We start from the raw sequence: 19,363 nt of genomic DNA, 5'->3' as shown, positions 1-19,363 counted from the left end.
CAGGATGGCTATCCAGCTGGACAGACTGTAAGGTGCATTTCCCCTAGTCTTCCTGCTGCCGGTAGCTACAGACTACATTTCAGAATCACAAAATAGAAGGGACTGCACCTACATGTAGCTACATATGTGAGCATAAATGTTTTGAATCAATGAAAGACATCTAGGAGGTCATGAAAAGACACTCACAAAGAAAAGATTTCTAGAACTTCTTCAGAAAGTGGCAAGAATGATGGAAAAAGTCTGAGGGAATATTTTGAGGGGTTTTATGGCAATGTGTCTTTTACTGTAATAAAAAAATTTTTTTTTTTTTTTTTTTTTGTTTTTCTCCGGTACCAGGAACCGAACTCACGACCTTGCGCTTGCCAGGCAGGCGCTTTTGCCGCTGAGCTAAATCCCCAGCCCCTGTAATAAAAATTTTAATTTAAGCATTCATCATATATTTCAATCATACCTTGTATTCCACAAGTAAGGAGAAAAACTCACAAGACAGCAGATAGAAAAGAAATACCTTTCAGTTTGGTTTATATTTACCTGTAAAGACTAGAATCAGATTTCTCACCTTCCTCACTGATAGTAAGAAATGTAGAATACTGTCTGTAAACAGTAAAGAGAAATGTGACTAAATTAGTTTTGTACCCATCGAGATATCAATCATCTGTCTAGAAAGACATTTTCAGATATTCAAGAGCTCAGAAAAAGTACTATGCATGTATCTTTCTGAGAAAATGCTCAAGAAATTACTCAAATTCAAATTAAATCACAACAAAGATCCAAGGTAAATAAAAAGATGACAATAATGTGATAAGTGACAGTGGTATTAAATTATAGATATATAGAGAATCTACCAAAACTGTATACACATTTCAGGAAAAGAAAAGTAGTATCATGTGTTTTCAACAGATAAGTGGTATCCTCATATGGAACACTGGAAGACATTGTATACCACAGAAAACTCACTACACTGCCAGCCCTTAGAGAAGAACTTGAAAATGCATGTGCAGCAATCTCAATGACCAAGGTTGCCCACCCAGCAGTTTGCTATACTAATAAATGTCTGGAAGCTTATCGCCACCACTTTGAGCACCTCTTATAATTTTAGAGGATAAAGGTAACTTTTATTAATCTCACAATGCCTCAATAAATTTAGTATTAAAATATTTATACAAGTTTTCCTTTTCCTGAAGTGCGTATATTTTCTGGCAGACCCTACATATGGAAACATCTTATCTGAACTATAGAAATTAGCAATTGCTTCCTAAGAGAAAACCGAATTACAGCATTACAGCAATCACTTATTTGTGGTGTAGTAATTACTGCCTAATTTTATCTCTTTCTGTTGAATCTTAATCAATTGACTTTAGCTTAAATGTTATTATTAAAAATTGTAAGGTAAGCAACAGCAAATAGAAATATATTTAGGGAACTAAATTACCTGAGGAGCAGGAAAGAGTAAAGAATTTTTAAAATGTTGATAAACCCATTTTTATTTTTTAGTAAGGAAGTGAGAAAAAAGAAACAATTATAACAAAACATGATGGAAAGAACAAGGTAACATATTTATTACAATAAAGTTGGGTTAAATTAACCTTTGCTCAAAAGATACTCAGTTTTGTTTCTTTTAAAAACTAACAATATGGGCCAGGGATATGGTTCAGCAGTGCAGCACCTATTTGGCAAGTGCAAGGCCCTGAGTTTGATTCCTGATAACACAAGAAAAATAAAATAGTATTTATAATGACTACTACTGGAAAAGAAACAAAAAAAGCTTAAGATAAAACTACAGAAAGACTGTATCAGAGCAATACAAATAAAATAGAACAGCAGAATTAAAATAAGAATAAATGACATTCAAAGCCAAAAGACTGAACAGAACAAGGATATGTTTTATAACAATAAAAGTCACATTTCACAGAGAACTTCTGTCATATTCATTAAATAATATGGCAGTTAACACATAAGGAAAAATTAGAAATACAAAGCTATTGAACAGATATCCATAGTTATAACAGGGAAGTTTATATATTTCTTAATATATTTAACAAATAAAAAAGGCAAAAATAAACGAGGATTTAAAGGATATAAAGAATCCAGAAAATTTGTAGCATCAAATATTTTTATTTAAAAACACAAGTGAAAAATAAATGAGCTAAGAATTTAAAACCAGAGAAAAAACATAAACAATAAAATCAGGCAATTAATAAAATTAGAAGCTAAAATTAAAGAAATAGAAATTATCACCATCGATGGCCCACCCATACTCTTATCCTTCATGCAGATAAAAAAAGCTTTTAAAGCACTTTTATATGATTATTGATGTAAAATGTTTTAATGAAATTTCAGCAAATAGGGCCCATCATATTAGTAAGAAATAACTAACCAGGGTTTATTTGAGGACTGCAAATATGGTTAAATTAAGTGACCTACCAATATAATTTATTATACTCACAACTTAAAGGAGATGAGCTTTATATAATTATATCAGAAGGTAATGAAGTATTTGATATAACTCAGTGGACATATCCAATAATAAAATAAAGAACAAACAGGAAATCACCTTAATCTGTTAGACTATTTGCTAAAATTTAATGAATCATATAGGCAGTATTGAGTAGAAAAGGTCACATTAAAGCTGGGCTTCTGGAGAAGTGCTAAGAATGGCCTCATTCTCCCCCAGCATTGAAACAAAAAAGCTAAGGTAAATGAACCTAAAGGATATTGCTCAGCAAAATAAGCCAGGCAGAGAAAGCAAATATTACGTGATCTCACTTATATGTGGAAGCTAATGAAAGCAGCAGAGGAGAAGGGTGGTAGGAGTGGAGATGTTGATAAGGAAGAAGAACCAACTTTCCATTAGATAAGAGGAATAAATTTCGGTGATCTGTTGCACAGCAAGTAACTACAGTCAATAATAATGTGCATTCTTAAATTGCTAGAAGAGCAGATTTTCAATGTTCTGAGCACAAGAAAATGATAAATTGGTGATGTGGTGATTAAATTAAGTAGCTTGATTTAATGTTTCCACAATGTATACATATAGCAAAGCATAACACTGTAGCCTATTAATGTATACAGTTATTGATCGATTAAAATTTTCTAAAAATAGATTTCAGCATACAGTGTTAAACAAAGCCAAATGGGAAATATTGAGCCTGTCTTGGTAGGTGACTGGAAATGCCCCCAGATTGGGCTTTCTGTGAGCTGCCTTGTGGGTCTTAGACTGCATGGCTGAGAACTAAATCTAAAATAAAACAGATACTGCTTTTCATTGGGAAAAAATATATTTTACTAGATATTTGGAATCAAACTCTTAGACTGTTACCTTGTCCAGATACATTAAAGATTTTAATCTTCACAGATTTAAATTTTATAGTCAAGAAGAATAAGGGAGAACTTTTTCTTCACAAAGTTTCCTTCTATACACACAAAAGAAAGCAAAACAAACCATCGAAAAGGTAATAACTGAGTAACTCAGCAGGTAGTCATGCATGGAAATACTTATTGTTTTCAAAAGGGATGCACAGTATTGTACACAGTATGATGCAAGTTTTAAAGTAGGTTTTTTAGAAAGGGCAACAAATATCTGTGTGCACTCGTAACTGACCGTACTGAGTGCAATTCAGAGAAACATCTGCCTATGCTCACATATAGTCACTGCAGTTCATGAAATGTTTCTAAATAACAAGCTACAAGTGAGTACTTATTTGGTAAATGTTCACTTGTCTAGCAAGCCAGAATGCTTCATTTCTGGTAAAGGACTGCGATATTGTGGCTATCCTGATGTATACATTGCGTGGAATAATTCACATGGGTAAGTAGTCAAATAAGAGGAAGCATTTATAATTTTACTAAAGTCTTCAAATCTGAAGAAAGCCTGTATCAAAACATATGACATGTGTGCATAAGCTGTCGAAAGAAAACATCAGAAGTTTATTTTAAAGATCTCAGTTGCTTTGTTTGTGATTCTAGAATTGGGCAGCACCTCATTCTACAAAATAAAACAAGTGCTCTGATAAATTGAACTGAAAAGACTTGCTTTATGGGCAGAAAAATGCTGGACAAAATCAGACACTGTACAAAAAGCAGGTTGGTCGTTTCTTTATAAAGATTAAAGCAGAGGGGACTCTTTACCCCAACTAAAACTGTTCTGCTTGGGGATTTGGCTCCGTCTGTCTCTCTGTCTCTGTCTCCTTCTCCCTCTCCAGATTTAAAAAAAATTTTAAGAAGATCAGATAAACAAATTTGATGTGGCAACATGGAATTTTGTTTTAGTCTGTTGAGCCTAGTACAGAAGCTCCATCCAAACCAATGGCTTCCTATGAATTTTATTCAGCAATGCTCATGAGAAAAGTGTGGCAGGACACAAATCAAACTATGGACACTGGTTATGGTCCAAAGATTGCCCGGAAATAGGAAACATTTTGTCCACATACATCTTTCTATTGATTGAAAACGTGTGATCTTAAAGTGCAGTTAGCAGAAATAAATTTGAGGAAGAGAAAAGGGTTGGGGGAGAAAGCAAAAAGAAGAGCAAGCCTGGTGACCTGTCTCGGGACTGTGATCCCAGCACGTGGGAGGATGAGGCAGGAGGATGGCAAGTTCTAGCCCAGGCTGGGCAGTTTAGGCAGACCCTGTCTCAAAATTGGAAACTAAATTTTAAAAAGAATTGGGAATGTAGCTCAGTGTGAAAGTCTTGGGTTCAGCACCTAGTGGCGCCCTAGGGGCGGGAGCAGAAGCTGTTGACCATTGAAAAGGATAGGTGTGTGAGAGCAAGTGCTGGAGGTCAGCCGCAGTTTAGAAGTTGCTAAGCCCTGCGCATCTGTGCCAACTGCCTGCAGTGGCCTGACCTGGCCGGTGCTCCAGTAATGTGGGAAGAAGCAAGACCTCACAGAGGCACTTTCTGATCCTGTACCTAAGGGAAGAGAGTAAGTCTCTGAATACATGTCAGTGGGAGCAGCTGTGACAGGAAGAAGGAAAAAAAGACAGGCAGGCAGAGCCAGCAAGCCTGTCCGACTGGGTCTCTGCTGGCTTGCAGAGGCCAGCTTTCTAGAGACGCCCCTGTGATAGTTCAGGCTGCTCTATCTACCACTTGAGCAATTCAGCTCAGATGCAGCAAGTACCGCTTATGGCAAGAGGGTAAGAATGTGGAGGAGAGGGCAAGGAAGCCTAGATGATCACAGAGGGTGGGAACAGAACAGAAAGATGGGCTAGCAATCTCTACTGGGCTTCCTACAGTGTGCCGCCTTTAAAGTGGAGCCAGTAGAAGGCTCCTCTCTGCACTGGGGAATGCTGAGGCCTAGCCACTGAAGATGGAAAGGAATATTACTGGCAAGATGGGGAGACCTGGCTCTGAGAAGAAAGAGTGCAGAGCTAGAGACATGAAGTAGGGAATTAGCCCCATCATTCTGCCAATGGCCACCTTCTCTGTTGAGGCCTCTCATGTGAGAAGTTGAATGCACAGTCTCTGAATTCAAATCTTAACTCTTGTCACTTGTTAATTGTGACCTTCAGCAAGTTACCTGACCTCTCTAGAATTCAGTATCTTATTTGTAAAACGGAGGCAATAATATTCTGACCCTCCCACACGGTGATGATAATTACCAATTAAAAATGATAATACACACAAAGCATAGGGCCTAGAAAAATATGAAGTGCTTGATGAATCTTAGTTATCATTAGAACATTAATTAATATGTCATTTATATGCAGAGCCTTAGGCCAGGTGCTGAGCTTTAATAGCTGCAGAGGCTCCAGGATTCCATCTCTTTCCACTATTTCCAGCCCTCCCTGTCTTTTCTTCCTGCCCCCACCAGTGCCGGATCTAAAAGTCTGTCTTGCCTTGGAGTGTCTCCAGCTGTTTGCTCATTTTCCACCAGCTGGCTGTGGGCCGGCCTCGCCCTCCCCAGCACACACAGACACTCATGCATTCCCTTGGGGCACACCTTCACTTGGAGAGTGAGTCCTCTTGGCCAAGCTTCCTAGAGTCCAAGTTCACATAGAACCTGAGGTGGGGAGCCAGAGGAGCTGGGGGTCAGGTCTAAGTTAGTCAGACACCTAAGGAGAGCTGAGAAAAGATACTGAGACCCTCTTATGAGGCCGTAAGGGGTGCTCAAAACAGGCAGCAAATAGCAAATAGCAAATCCTTGAGGTTGGTTTTGTTAATCAAGCATTTGCAGTTGCTGGGTGTAACCCTAGCCTCCTTCCTCTGTGAAATGTGTGAATGTACTATTGTCAAGCATTCCACATATTGATTCTCTCACATTTCACTGACTTGATCCCTCTCTGACCCCATTAACCAGTAATAATGAATACTTGCTGTTTGAAATTCAGGTCTACCCCCACCCCGACACATGACCAAGGATCATAAAGGTTAGTTAACCAGCTAACCCCCGCTTCGTATCTCTGTTTGAAACATGCCGTTCTATAGTTGAAAATGTAAAGTGTAGGGGAGAAGTCCAGGACTATTTCTTTGAACCTTTTCTTGTTTTCTCAAAGTATAAATATGATGCTGCAGAATATTTCCAAATGTTCCCAAAATAGACCCAGTGCTGAGGCTGTGCTCGTGCTTGGGAATTCCCAGAACTGGTTTCACTATCCAGCTTCAAGTCACTATCTGAGCAGAAGGTGGTGAGGAATTCTTCTTTGATGAGGTGCTGAATAGTCAACTCTTCAAGATTAGAAAAGCTTCTTGATTTAGGAGACATTTGTTATGGAAAGATCTCAGTTTCTCCTGGGGAATCTCCCTCCCCTGTCCTTGTCCTGGCTCTCCCAGTGCCTTGCCAAGCAGGTTATAGCCATTGCAGGATAGGCCTGCACAAGGCCAACCTGGACCACCGTGAGCAACCGTAACTTTCCTCATTCACATGTATTTTCTCCAAGTTGCTCAAAGTAGACATGCTTCTTTTTAGTTGACTCTCAGCTTCCTCACTTCCCTTCACACCTTTATAATATGTATTTTTATTAAGTCTAACTACAAAGTTAGATATGGTTGTTATAAATATTAAAAAGTCACAAAATTACAATTTACTCATGAAAAAAATCAGACAAGTCTCAACAGAGGGACAGTCTGTAAAACACCTTAAATGGTACTCCTCAAAATTGTCAAGATCCTAAAAATCAAGGAAAATCTGGAAAACTATCACAGCCAGAGGAGACAAGGAGATGTGACAACTGGATGTATGGTAGTGTTCTGGGTAGCATCTTGGAGCAGATAGGGGGCATAGGGGAAAACTAGTAAGATCTCAAATACTATGGAGAGCAGTTATTAAAATATGAGTACTGGCTCTATGGTTCTAACAAATGTACCTTAGTGACACAAGATGTCACCAACAGGGAAAATTAAATGTGGCATATAGAGTGACTATGTTACTATCTTTGAATTTTTTTGTAAATTTAAATCTATTTTAAAATAAGAAATTTGTGTAAATATTTTCAAAGTTACAATATGGTGTGAGGTAGAGCTAGACATATGGGAAGTTTCTGGGGTGATGATAATGTTCTATATCCTCACAGGGTTTGGAACTACACAAGTATATCTACTTGCCAAAACCTGTTGAATCATTCACTTTAGATCACTGCATGTTCATTTTGTCACAAAAAGGGAACCACAAATAAATATGGAAATCCAATAAATAATTTTGGGAGGAAGTGTATTGATATCAGCAACTTACTTTGAAGGTAAAGTAGATATACTATCTTTTCACATACCTTTGTGTATTTGCATGAGTATATCTGTAGGATAAATTACTAGAAATAGAGTTCCTGGGCTACCAATAGTGTGCCCGTTTACATACCCAGCAACGGTGGATGAGAACGCTGAGCTCCCCACGCTTTCACCAACACTATTACTGGTTTGGTTTAACTTTTGTAAATCTGAGAGGTTTGAAAAAATAACTGTAGCCTGTTTTAATTTGAATTTGAATATCAATTTTAACATCATCTTTATGTTAAACATCATTTTCATGTTTATTGACTCTTTGGAATTTCTTGTTAGTCACTTAATCATTCATCTTGCCCATTTTTCTCCTTTGTTTTTGATTTTTAAAACACCTACATATCATAAGCCCTTTGTAGAACATGTTAAAAGTGTTTTTGAAAATTTTTTTGCAGTTTGTTCGAAAGTACTTACAATAGAGCTCTTTTGCATTTTCATTGGTTTTGACATTTTCTTTTCCTTTCTTTTTGGTGTTGACATATTCGTGACTTGCCTATGGCTTTTGCCGTTCTCTTTTTTGTTGTTCACACACCAGCCTTTGCAGGTAGAATAAGCGGTGTAGAAAGGTCACATTATTTACCCTGTGGTTATACAGAGGATGATGAAACTGGGACACGAACCCAGATCTGTTCACTCTTAGCTCATCTCCTTCTCCATTACAAGGAAGAGCAGAGGGTTGTTTTCACTTTAGATAATGTAATTTTTTTCTCCATGACTGCTTGCTGCTAAGCCCTCCTGGAGAAAGATACAATTAGGCCCCAGAGAAATATACAGTTGGACTGACTGTTGTACACTGCTGACTCATAATGCCCAATCTTGATTGGGTCCTTCTTGCTGCCACAGAAATTTTTGGTTTACTAATTAGCTTATTCAAATTTTGCAACAAAATTTCTAATATTCTTTAATATCATCTTGCCACTCATCGACATCTCTTTTTAGATGGGAATGCTCGACGTCCTCCCCCACCGTTCTTAAATTGTCTGCATTAGTTGGTACTCATCCAATGCTCTCTCCCTCTCACTGTCCTACTTTTGCCTGTCCCCAGAGTTATTGACCCAGTGTATCTGAGGGTGTAGCCCATAAGTCCACCCAATTAACAAACACCCCAAACAGTGCTTATTGAAAATTAGGAATCACTGACTACTAGAATGAAGTTCAAACACTTTATTTCGGTAATATTTTTCATGATTTTCCTAGTATGTCTCTCTTTTACTTTTTTGTAGCTGCTTTATATTTGTGAAAGTGATTACTTGGGACACACTGAGGAAATGATTATGATAACCTTTTAACTTCAAATGAAAGGAAAGAGAGATGTGGGGAGAGAGAAAAAGAGGAGTAAGTAAAAGGAGGCAGAAGAAGGAAGAGGAGAAAGAAAAGGAGAAGAAGGGAGAATGGAGAAGAGAGGAAAAGAGAGGGGAGGAGAGGAGAGCAGAGGAGAGGAGAGGAGAGGAGAAGAGCAGGGAGAGAAGAAAAGGAGAGCTCTGGATTTAGATCTTCACTCAAATCCTAGATCCATGACTTACCAGCAGTATAACCCAAAGTAAGTTACTTAACCTCTCTGGTCCTCAGTCTCCTGATCTGTTAAAAATTATACTATCCTAATATTTTGCTGTGAAGATTAAATTAGATAATGCAGGCAAAGTGTTTAGTACTTTTTGAAGAGGTGGAATTTGAGCAGATCCTTGAAAAAAGTGAGGAAGTGAGCCATGTAACTACAGTTACTTTCTACATCGTTGAGGGATTAGTTTCAGGACCCCTGTGGATATGAAAATCTTTAGATGTTCAAGTCTCTTACATAGAATGGTGAGATATTTGTATATCACCTAAGCACACCCTGCCATATCCTTTAAATCTTCTCTAGATTACCTAAAACATCTAATACAATGCAAATGTTATGCAAATTGTTGCCATACTATATTATTAAAAATAAGAACTAGAAAAAGTTCTGCGTGTGTTCAGTAAAGATGCAATGATTTTTTTCAAATGTTTTTGATCTACAATTTTTGAACCTGTGGATGCTTCCCACAAATATGGCCAACTGACTGTATTTATATATTTGCAATCCTTTTGTTTAAGCTTAGAAAACAGAAATTTTATATGTTAGTGGCACTGGTTTGCATTAAATGTCACCATTGTTTTCTCATTGCTTAGTTCAATATACAGCTCACTGTCGGAGCTAAATGAGATTTCTTTTTTGCTGTTATTGTTATTAATATCATTAAAGTTGGGGCTAGGATCAAGCACACCAGCAAAGAGTTTAACTTTGCCAAGGTGAACCAACACATCTTCCTGAAAGCCGGAAGCATGTGAAATGGCTGTGGGGAAACGGATCAAATGGAAGCCGAAGAAGCTCCTGTCAGTTAGCTTCAATCTTCTCAGCAATAAAGGAGGTGAAATCATCTCCTGAGAATGAGGGGAGGGCTGGGACTGGGGGCTTGAGGAGAGGGCAGGAAATTTGGAGCAGCTGCTATAGGGAATGTGATAGGGAGTCAGCAAGCAAGGAATGAATGGACCGTTGAACAGCCAGATGGGGCCAGCTTCGGGTAGAGAGCAGCTTTGGCAGGGAACCTGCTGAGCAAGGTTTCTCCAATGAGGCAACCATGAAAACAGCCACTTTCCAGGGGTCAATTGGGGCTGCAAATTAGAAAGGCAGACATAGACAAAGGTAGGATAGTGAAGGATTCTAGAGTAGGCACAGGAACATGGAAATTTCCATAGACCTAGAAGAAAAAGAATTTCATTCATTTCTTCAACAGATAACTTAGCCACTACATAATGTATACATAGTATTCAAGTGCCTGGTCATGGGGCATGGGTGCACAAAACCACACATACAAAATCTCTGCCTCCAACAAATGTCCACACAGAGGCTTGAACACAAATGTTCATACAAGCTTTATTCATCATTGTGAAAAGCTGGAAATAACCCAGATAGTCTTCAGCAGTTGCATAGATAAACAGGCTGTGGTACCTCCCTGCAATTACTCAATGATAAGAAGTGAGCTATCAATAAACATGCAAAAAATAAGTGAATCTCAAAATCAGTATTCTGAGTAAAAGAAGTATGTACTGCACAATTGTATTTGTATAAAAGTATAGAAAATACAAATTAACCTACAGGCACAAAAAGTAGATCATTAACTGTTTGGACTGTGCAAGCGAGAAGCACAAAGATCATAAGGAAACTTCTTTTTTTTTTTTGCCAGTACCGGGAATCGAACTCACGACCTTGTGCTTGCCAGGCAGGCACTTTGCCGCTGAGCTAAATCCCCAGTCCCCATGAGAATACTTTTGAAGATAATGGATAGTTTTATTATTTTGTTTTTGGTGATGGTTTCACAGGTATATTCGTCTAGTAAAAACCAACACATCGTATATTTTAAATATATGCACTTTTTATGTTAACTACCCCTCAAATGTTATACAAAGTAAACATATTTTAAAATTGACCTTACAAAATCCTTGCCTTTATGAAACTTACAACTTACACAGGAGAGACTAACAATAAACGAGTAAGTAAATAAATATAATCATTTTGGACAGTGCTCCCTCCTATGGAGTAAATATACAAGGCAATGAGAGAATTAGGTGAAGACAGGACAAAGGAGTAACTGTAGTTAGGATGATTAAGAGATGCCTGTGAGGAAGTAGTATCTGCACTGAGACCTGAATGATGAAAAGGAAACAGCCAAAAGAAGACTGAGAGGAAAAACTTTCCAGGCTGAGGAAGCAAAACGTGCAAAGGCTTTGAGGCAAGAAATGACATAATAGGTGCAAAGAACAGTGAAAATACTCTTGTAACTTGAGTTTAGTAAGCAAGAGGAAAAAAGTAGGGTAGGCCCTCCTTATCTGTGGGGTACATGTTCTAAGATCCTCAGTGGATGCTGAAAGATTAACATATACTAAACCCTACATATACCATGCTTTTTTCCTATACATACATATGTACATATGCCTCCTTTCTCTCTCTCTCTCTCTCTCTCTCTCTCTCTCTCTCTCTCTCTCTCATTTTTTGAGACAGGTTCTTACTGTGTGCCTCACACAGGTCTCCAACTCCCAAGCTCAGGTGATACTCCTGCCTCAGCTTCATAAGTAGCTGAGACTACAGGTGTGCACCACTATGCCTGGCTACCTTTTCGATCTTAACTAAGCACTGATATAACTCTGTGGCTGTAGCTTTTGCAGTCCAAGTACAACAGCTAAACTTGCATGAATTTTTTTTACCTTCTTCACAATTTTATGGATAGAAGATTTGTTCTTACCATAGGTCTTGGCATTTTCAACACAAAACCTTTTCCTTTCCTTAATAAGTTGAAAAGTTTCACCTTTTCACTTAAAGAAAAGATTTTACAGCTTCTCTTTGGCATATACAAATCATCAGTATCACTATCTTTACACTCAGGTCACCGTCAAACACAATAAGGTTTACTTGAACACAAGCACTGTGATACTGTGACATTCAGTTTTCTAATTGATCTGGTAAACAACACTGTTATTAAGGTACTAATGAGACAGGTAACATACAGTATGAACGCAAACGATGATTCATGTCCTGGGTGGAATAAACTACAATGGCACAAATTTTCATCATGCTACTCTGAAAAGTGAATAATTTAAAATTTCTTAATTGCTTTTTGAAATTTCAAGTCAATATTTGCAGACCATAGTTTACTATCAGTAAGTAAAGCTATGGAAAGTGAAACCATGGCCATAGAAAACTACTGTATCAGGAGATGATATTTAGGGAAGTTGACAAGGATCAGATCCTGTGGCCTTATAGACCACAGTAAAGGGAAGGGATCGTCCTACAATTTTATAGACAATACAATGGAAGGTCTTAAGTAGAGAAGGGACATGATCTGATATATGCTTTAATTTTGCTCTACTGTTGTGTAAAAGGACAGTGTTAAACGCAAGAAGGTAAGTGTGGTAATGTTTGTTGTACTGGTCTAGGTAAAAAATGGTGGAAGTATAGAGTATGGTGGTACAGGTGGAAATGAGACATGGTCATGTGCAGAACTTTTGGAGAAAAGATGGAATGGATTTGGCCTCTGTGTCAGATCGGAGAGGGTGACAGAGCAGAATCAACGTGAATCCTGTTTTCGCATAAGCAAGTAGATGGTTGGTAGTAGTACCTTATACACAACGTGTACTATCAGGAAGAGAAGGTAATTCTATGATTCAGTACATTAATGAGCTTATCTAGAAGGAGATCAAAATGAAAGCTGTATTTTTAGAGAAGAGGCAGTTACTGGAAAGGAGGATATTTGGTATTTTGTGAGTTTCACAGTAATTTGTTTTGGTCTCCGCTTTGATAACATTTTGAAAGGGTCTTGTTTTGTCTCACTTCATCATGGCTATAGAGACATGTTTTGTCTTGTCATTACACGGGTCTGATGTTAGTGTCCTGTGAAACTATCTGTCCAGTAGAAGAATAATCTGACTTATCTGTGAAATGAGGCCAGCTTCTCACCAGAAGGAAGCCTACATTTAAATGTGCTGCAGTTTTTAAACGTCAAATGTTGCATTTTTTTCAAGTAGAAGAGCAAATTTTCAAGGAACTCAGAAACTAATTTGAATATGTTAACTTTAAGACAAGTTTAGATGCTCAAGAACACAGGCAGGTATGTAAGTTTGGAACTCAGAGTAAGGGTTTCAGGAACATATTAGTTTGGAAGTGATCATGATAAAGATTGTATTTATAAGCGATGCTGAAATTTAGCATATCGGGACTACTTGACATCACGCAGCAAAAAGAGTCAAACAGAGAAAAGGAGACATCCCAGGATGGAGCCACGGGTAGCTCAACACTGAGATTTTGTGGGTGTTTTGTTTTGCTTTGTTTTTATTTTAAAGAGAATAAAAAAGGACAAAATAACAACAACATAGACAAAAACAAAACAAAGAAAAAACTTTAAAAATGATACAGGGTTTCAAATCAAAATGATAGGGGTTAACAGTGGTTGTTATACTATATATGGTTATTTTCAACGAAGTTGCTCAGATTACCAGATGTAGGAGTGCAAGATTGATCAAACAACTGAAGAGAATAAAGAATAATTAAAAACATTAGAAATGATACAGTGATTCACTAGACAAGATGGTAGGAATCCACCAATGGTTGTTATATGGCATATTGTTCTCTTCAAATTAGTGGTTCAGATTACCAGATATAAGCATGCGGAGTTGGTCAAAAAATTTAAGCATTAACTGCTCTTTTCAACAAACAAACAGACATCAGCAGTACAATTATCCCAGCTATCCATATATATGTATATATTTTCCCCTTCCCTCTTTCTTTTTCTCCTTTCCCTCATCCCAGTTGTTCCTTCCATTGAACAGTTTCTTTCCCTTTCACAATATCTATTGTACCTTTTGGATTTTATTTACTCTTTCAATTTCTTACACTAGGGAGACAATACTATCTTTCCACATCCAGGTCTGATTTATTTCACTTAAGAGTATGGTCTCTAGTTGCATCCATTTACCTATAAAAGCCTTGAGTCCATCCTTTTTTATAGCTGAGGAAATACTCCATTGTATAAAAATACCACATCTTCTTAATCCATTCCTTAGTTGATGAGCATTTTGGTTGTTTCCAAGATTTAGCTATGACAAATTGTGCTGCTATAAACATGGGTGCACATGTACCACTGTGGTATGATGTTTTTAATTCTTCTGGGGAAATACCCAGAAGGGGAATACCTTGGTTGAATAGGACCTCTAATCCTAATTTTGTGAGGAATATCCACACTGATTTCCACAGTGGTTTCACCAATCTACACTCCCACCAGCAGTGGAGAAATGTTCCTTTCTCCCCACAGCCCCTCCAGCATTTCTTATTGGTTGATTTCTCGATGATAGCCATTTTTTCTGGAGTGAGATGGAATCTCAGTGTTTTTTTAATTTATAATTCTCAAATGACCAATGATGTTGAACATTTTTTCATATATTTATATGCCATTAGTATTTCTTCATCTGAGAAGTGTCTGTTCATCTCAGATGCCCATTTTTGGATTAGGTTTTTGAATTTTGGGGGCCTGAGTTTTTAAATTCTTTATATGTTCTAGATAGAAGCCCTTTGTAACACTGAGATTTTGAACAAATGTGCAGAAACCAGCAAATAAAACAGAGAAAGAAAAGGGCTAAGGAGTAAAGACACATACAAGAGATTAAGATGATACAGAAGGCAGAGAAAAGGGTCAAGGAAGAAGTGATCATCTCCATTAAATACTGCTGAGCAATCACAAAAAATAAAGACTGAAAATCAAGCATTAGATTTGGCAACAAGCAGGTGACTATAAAAAAGTTTCATTGGTGTGCTGAAGATAGAAAACCTGTAGCACTGGATTGATAAAGATAAAAAGGTAAAGAACCAAAGTGTAGACCCATTCATTCAAGGAATTTTGCTCAAAAAAGGGAGAAGGGGAAGGTGTGACTGTGGCTTGGTGGTAGACCATTTTCCTAGCATAGGTTAGGCGCCAGGTTCAATTCTCAGCCCCATAAGAAATAGATAAGAAAGACACAGAGGAATAGGGCATTGGATGTAGGGAGAAGAAAGCCAAGAAGTTTTTATTTTTGTTTTTGTTTTTGTTTTTTGGATACTGGGAATTGAACTTAGGACCTCACATTTGCCAGGCAGGTGCTGTGCCACTGAGCTATATCCCCAGCCCCAAGACAGTTATTCTTAAAGTGTGCCAGATGGACAATTTGTGTGTTGACAGGAATGAGAAAATGGAGGCAGAAAAAGGCTGATGGCCCTGGAAAACAGGGGCTTGTCATGATGAGAAGGAAGCACAGAATACTAAACTTTTACCCTGAACCAGACACTTAATTACTCAATCTTCACAACAGCCCTAGGGAGGTAAGTATTATCACTCAACCCATGAAAGTCAGCCCAAATTTGGATCCTGGAAGTCTGCTGCTAGAGTCTATACCCTATGCACTATGCTCCTCTAGTGATGAGAGAGTCAAAGGCAGGGGCTCTTGAACTGACCAAGCCCCTGGACTGAAAAGCTTAAACTTCTAAAGGATTGTTCGTTACTCAGAACACAGGATAGAGACTAACCCAGCTGATTCCAGAACACCTACTCTGAGCAGGCCTTCTGACTTGGCTATGGCCTTGGCTTAGTGCACACTTATAGGTAGATGGCAGGAAAATGATTAGACTTACACCATCACAGCCCCTGGGAACCATCTTGCTTGCTTCACTCTTCTCAGCCATCCCTCTGGAATCTTCTTGTTTGCGAGAGTAGCCTGTCAGTGACAGAGGACTAAATGGGGAATGGGCTAAAGGTTTCTGTCCCTTTGCACCTACTCCTATTCCCATGGACATTGCCATCCAACTCCCCACTCTAGGAGACTTACATGGAAATGCAGTTGCCCTCTTGATGGATGAAAGTTAGTCTTCCAAACTTCCCCAGAAGCAGTAGGTTTAAAGAAAAGTTCACCCTTCTTATCTCTCTCCTTAACTCAAGTGTCTTTATACCACCATTAAAGATATATCCCTTGGATCATTGCTGGGATGAATGGCAGGCTAGATATGAATGAATAAAATCATTAGATCCTGGCAATGGAGCAAGAACCAACCTCGAGTACTGAAACTGAGTGACCGTCAGGAGCTTGGAACAGGAAGGAGGAAAATGAAATAAACACCAATCTCATAGGTGACGATACCCCTAGAAAAGGGATGCCATGAGGGGTGCGGCAAATTAACAGGTTGCTTGTCTCCATTCTTTCTCTTGCCAGGCCTGCTGGAGCGCAGCCCCTACCAGATCACATCTACATCCTAAAAACAGCCAAGGGAAGGCCCTCTCTCCTTCCAGGCTCCTGAAGCATTGCCACGAATGGACATCTTACAGGTCATGTATGTGGCAATCTGACAGATTTGAGTGACGGCAATCCAGTTGTCCGCAGCTACCCTAGTCTTTCCCGGGGTTCTCAGAGCATCTGGCAGTGAGAATAGAATGTGGTGAGTTGTGGCGAGTCTAATACATTCCCACAGGTACTCTCCTCAGCATATGTAAACATTTCAAGGCATTTTCCCTTATGTATCCCACTGAAACCCACCACAGAAGATTCTTTCTTCGAGTTTCACCTTGAGATTGTCCTAAGTGATTTATTATAAAATACTCTTGGGAGGGGTGAATACTCTTGGGAGGGGTGACATCTAAGGCAATGATTTAATTCTGAAACTTTCTATATTTAGCAGCTTGCCTTTTTCTCTGACTTACATAAAATGGCACTGTGGCATAATAACTTCAGTATATTTAACAGCCCCTAACGACACACTTTACAGTGACTATAATAAAGCCATGTGTGGTGGCACATGCCTGTAATCCAAGCTACATAGGAGGCTGAGGCAGTAGGATTGCAAGTTCAAATTCTTCCTGGGCAACTCAGCAAGACCCTATCTCAAAATGAAAACATTTAAAAATGGTTGGGGATGTAGCTCAGTGATCCCTGCATTCCATCCCCAGTACTGTAAAAAAAAAAAAAAATGACTAAGATGGTACATTTCACATTATGTGTATTTTATCACAATTTTAAACAGTATAGCTCAGATATCTTCTATTTTGACTGCACTCTCTTCAGAGGAAGAATCAGGCCCTGTTTTGACTATGATTATGACTCTGTTCACCCTCAAAACACTGCTGATACAGAACTGGTCGGGCCAACTGTTTCCTTGCCCTAAGGCTTAGCACAGAAGGCAGAGTTGCCTTAATCACACTGTCTTCTTAGACTGCAGGTTCAGTAACAGAAGAGCTAAACAGTGACTTGCCATCCAACACTTTCACTAAGGCCATTTTTGGGTTCATCTAGGCTGGCTGATGCATGTAATCTATTCATACTTGGTTGTCCTCAGTCATGCTCCTTCTCCCCCTCTCCCCTTCCCCTCCCCTCCCCTCCCCTCCCCTTCCCCTTCCCTTCCTCCTGCTGCTCTCACAAAAACCACAGAACCTGATTCTTATCTTCATTCTCTTCTCTCATCCCTTCTACCAATCCCTGAAGAACTGTGTCCCTAAAATATTGCATGCCTACATCTTGTACTCTGAATAACTAGTATGAAGATAACAGTACACAATATATTAATTATTGTTACTCTCGTACAATCCTGTTTTGAAACTGCTTTACTGATATTATTTTTCTCTTTAAAATAAAAAAATTCTAGACTACAGTTCTGGTGAAGCCCTGTAAATAAAGCATTACTGTAATGTTTCTTTTGAGATGGGGGGACTCACTATGTTGACCAGGCTGGCCCCCAAACTATTTTGGGTCAAGTGATCTTTCTGCCTCAGCCTCCCCTGGATCTAGGATTGCAAATGTGCACCCCCGAGGCATGACTTGTCATATTTTTTTAAAAAGAGAACCATGGGCCTGAAGGGAAGGGGAATTAGAATAAGACAGTGAGACAGTTATGTGTGCTTTTCTACTCTGCCAACAGTCAAAGAATGGGGGAGAAACTCTCACATCTGGAAGCTAGTCATGAAGTACAGTATTAGCAATCTTCTTTGGCCAATAACAGTATACTCTGCATAGTGGAAAATTCCCTCTGCCTTTGATTTCCCCTGCCCAACTGCCCAAGGTATTCCCTCAAGGAAGAAAAAGGAAAATATAGCTTAATACCACATATACCCATAATTGTTATACTTCTCTCAGTCCTTTCTCATATGCAATCTCAGTCGATTCTCAAATCCCCACAGCTGTGGAGACTACAGCCCAGACAGGTTCAGCATCTCTAGGAGAAACAAAGCCCTTTCACTGGCACAGCGAGGGCTGGACGCAGTTCTCCTGCTTCCTGGTCCTAAGCTCTCGCCACAGCACCACAGTGTATTTGATTTAGTCACTAGGTAAGATTGTTTGGAAAGCAGCCCAGACCTTATTCTCTTTGTTGATACAAATTATGTGTAGACCTTGGGTTTATAAAAGCAATGACAAATTGAAAAGGAGATGGCAAGCAGAATTAAATGAAAGACTCCATTTATATCCTTCTAGAAGAGTACAACTGACAACACAGAAATATGTCTGTAATGGAGAGAAAGCTTCTGTTTATTTTTGTACATTTTTTATGGTACTTGGGGTTGAATGCAGGCCCTCATTTATGCCAGACAAGTACTCTATCACTAAGCGACATCCGCAGGCCTACTTTTATACTGTTGGTGAGCACTTCCAGACACTTGAAGTCAAAACATCTCCTAGTCCCTTTTTGTTGAAAGTCTCAAGTTACAAGCAAGAGAACATGGTCTTTCTTCTGCTTTATCTTTAGTAGAGAGCAAAGGTCTGAATCTGAATGGAAATCAGATCTGATGTGCAGAGTATACAAAAAGACTGCTACATGGAGTGAAAAGAGAATCCCTCTAATTTCTTAGAATGTTTGTCGTCTTTAAAATCATATTAAGGACAAAGCTAACATCTTCCCCATTTGACGATCAGTGCATGCTATTTGGGAAAACATTAGCAAAACTGGGGGTTGGCCAAGCATTTAGTTTTTTTCTTTCTCCTCTTTGTCTTTTGCTGAGCACAATGTGACCACATCAGTGCTGGTGACAGCCCCACTGGCTGGGAGACAGGTGGGCGCCCAGACTTCTGGGAAGCTTCATTATCTGGGGTACGGTTGCAACTATAAAAGTGGTTGAAAAAAGCAATTGGCCA

This window comes from Chinchilla lanigera, unplaced genomic scaffold (genome assembly GCF_000276665.1).
Source record: "Chinchilla lanigera isolate Chin_1 unplaced genomic scaffold, ChiLan1.0 scaffold00089, whole genome shotgun sequence".
Lineage (NCBI taxonomy): Eukaryota > Metazoa > Chordata > Mammalia > Rodentia > Chinchillidae > Chinchilla > Chinchilla lanigera.
Note: the sequence above shows the minus strand (reverse complement) of the source record.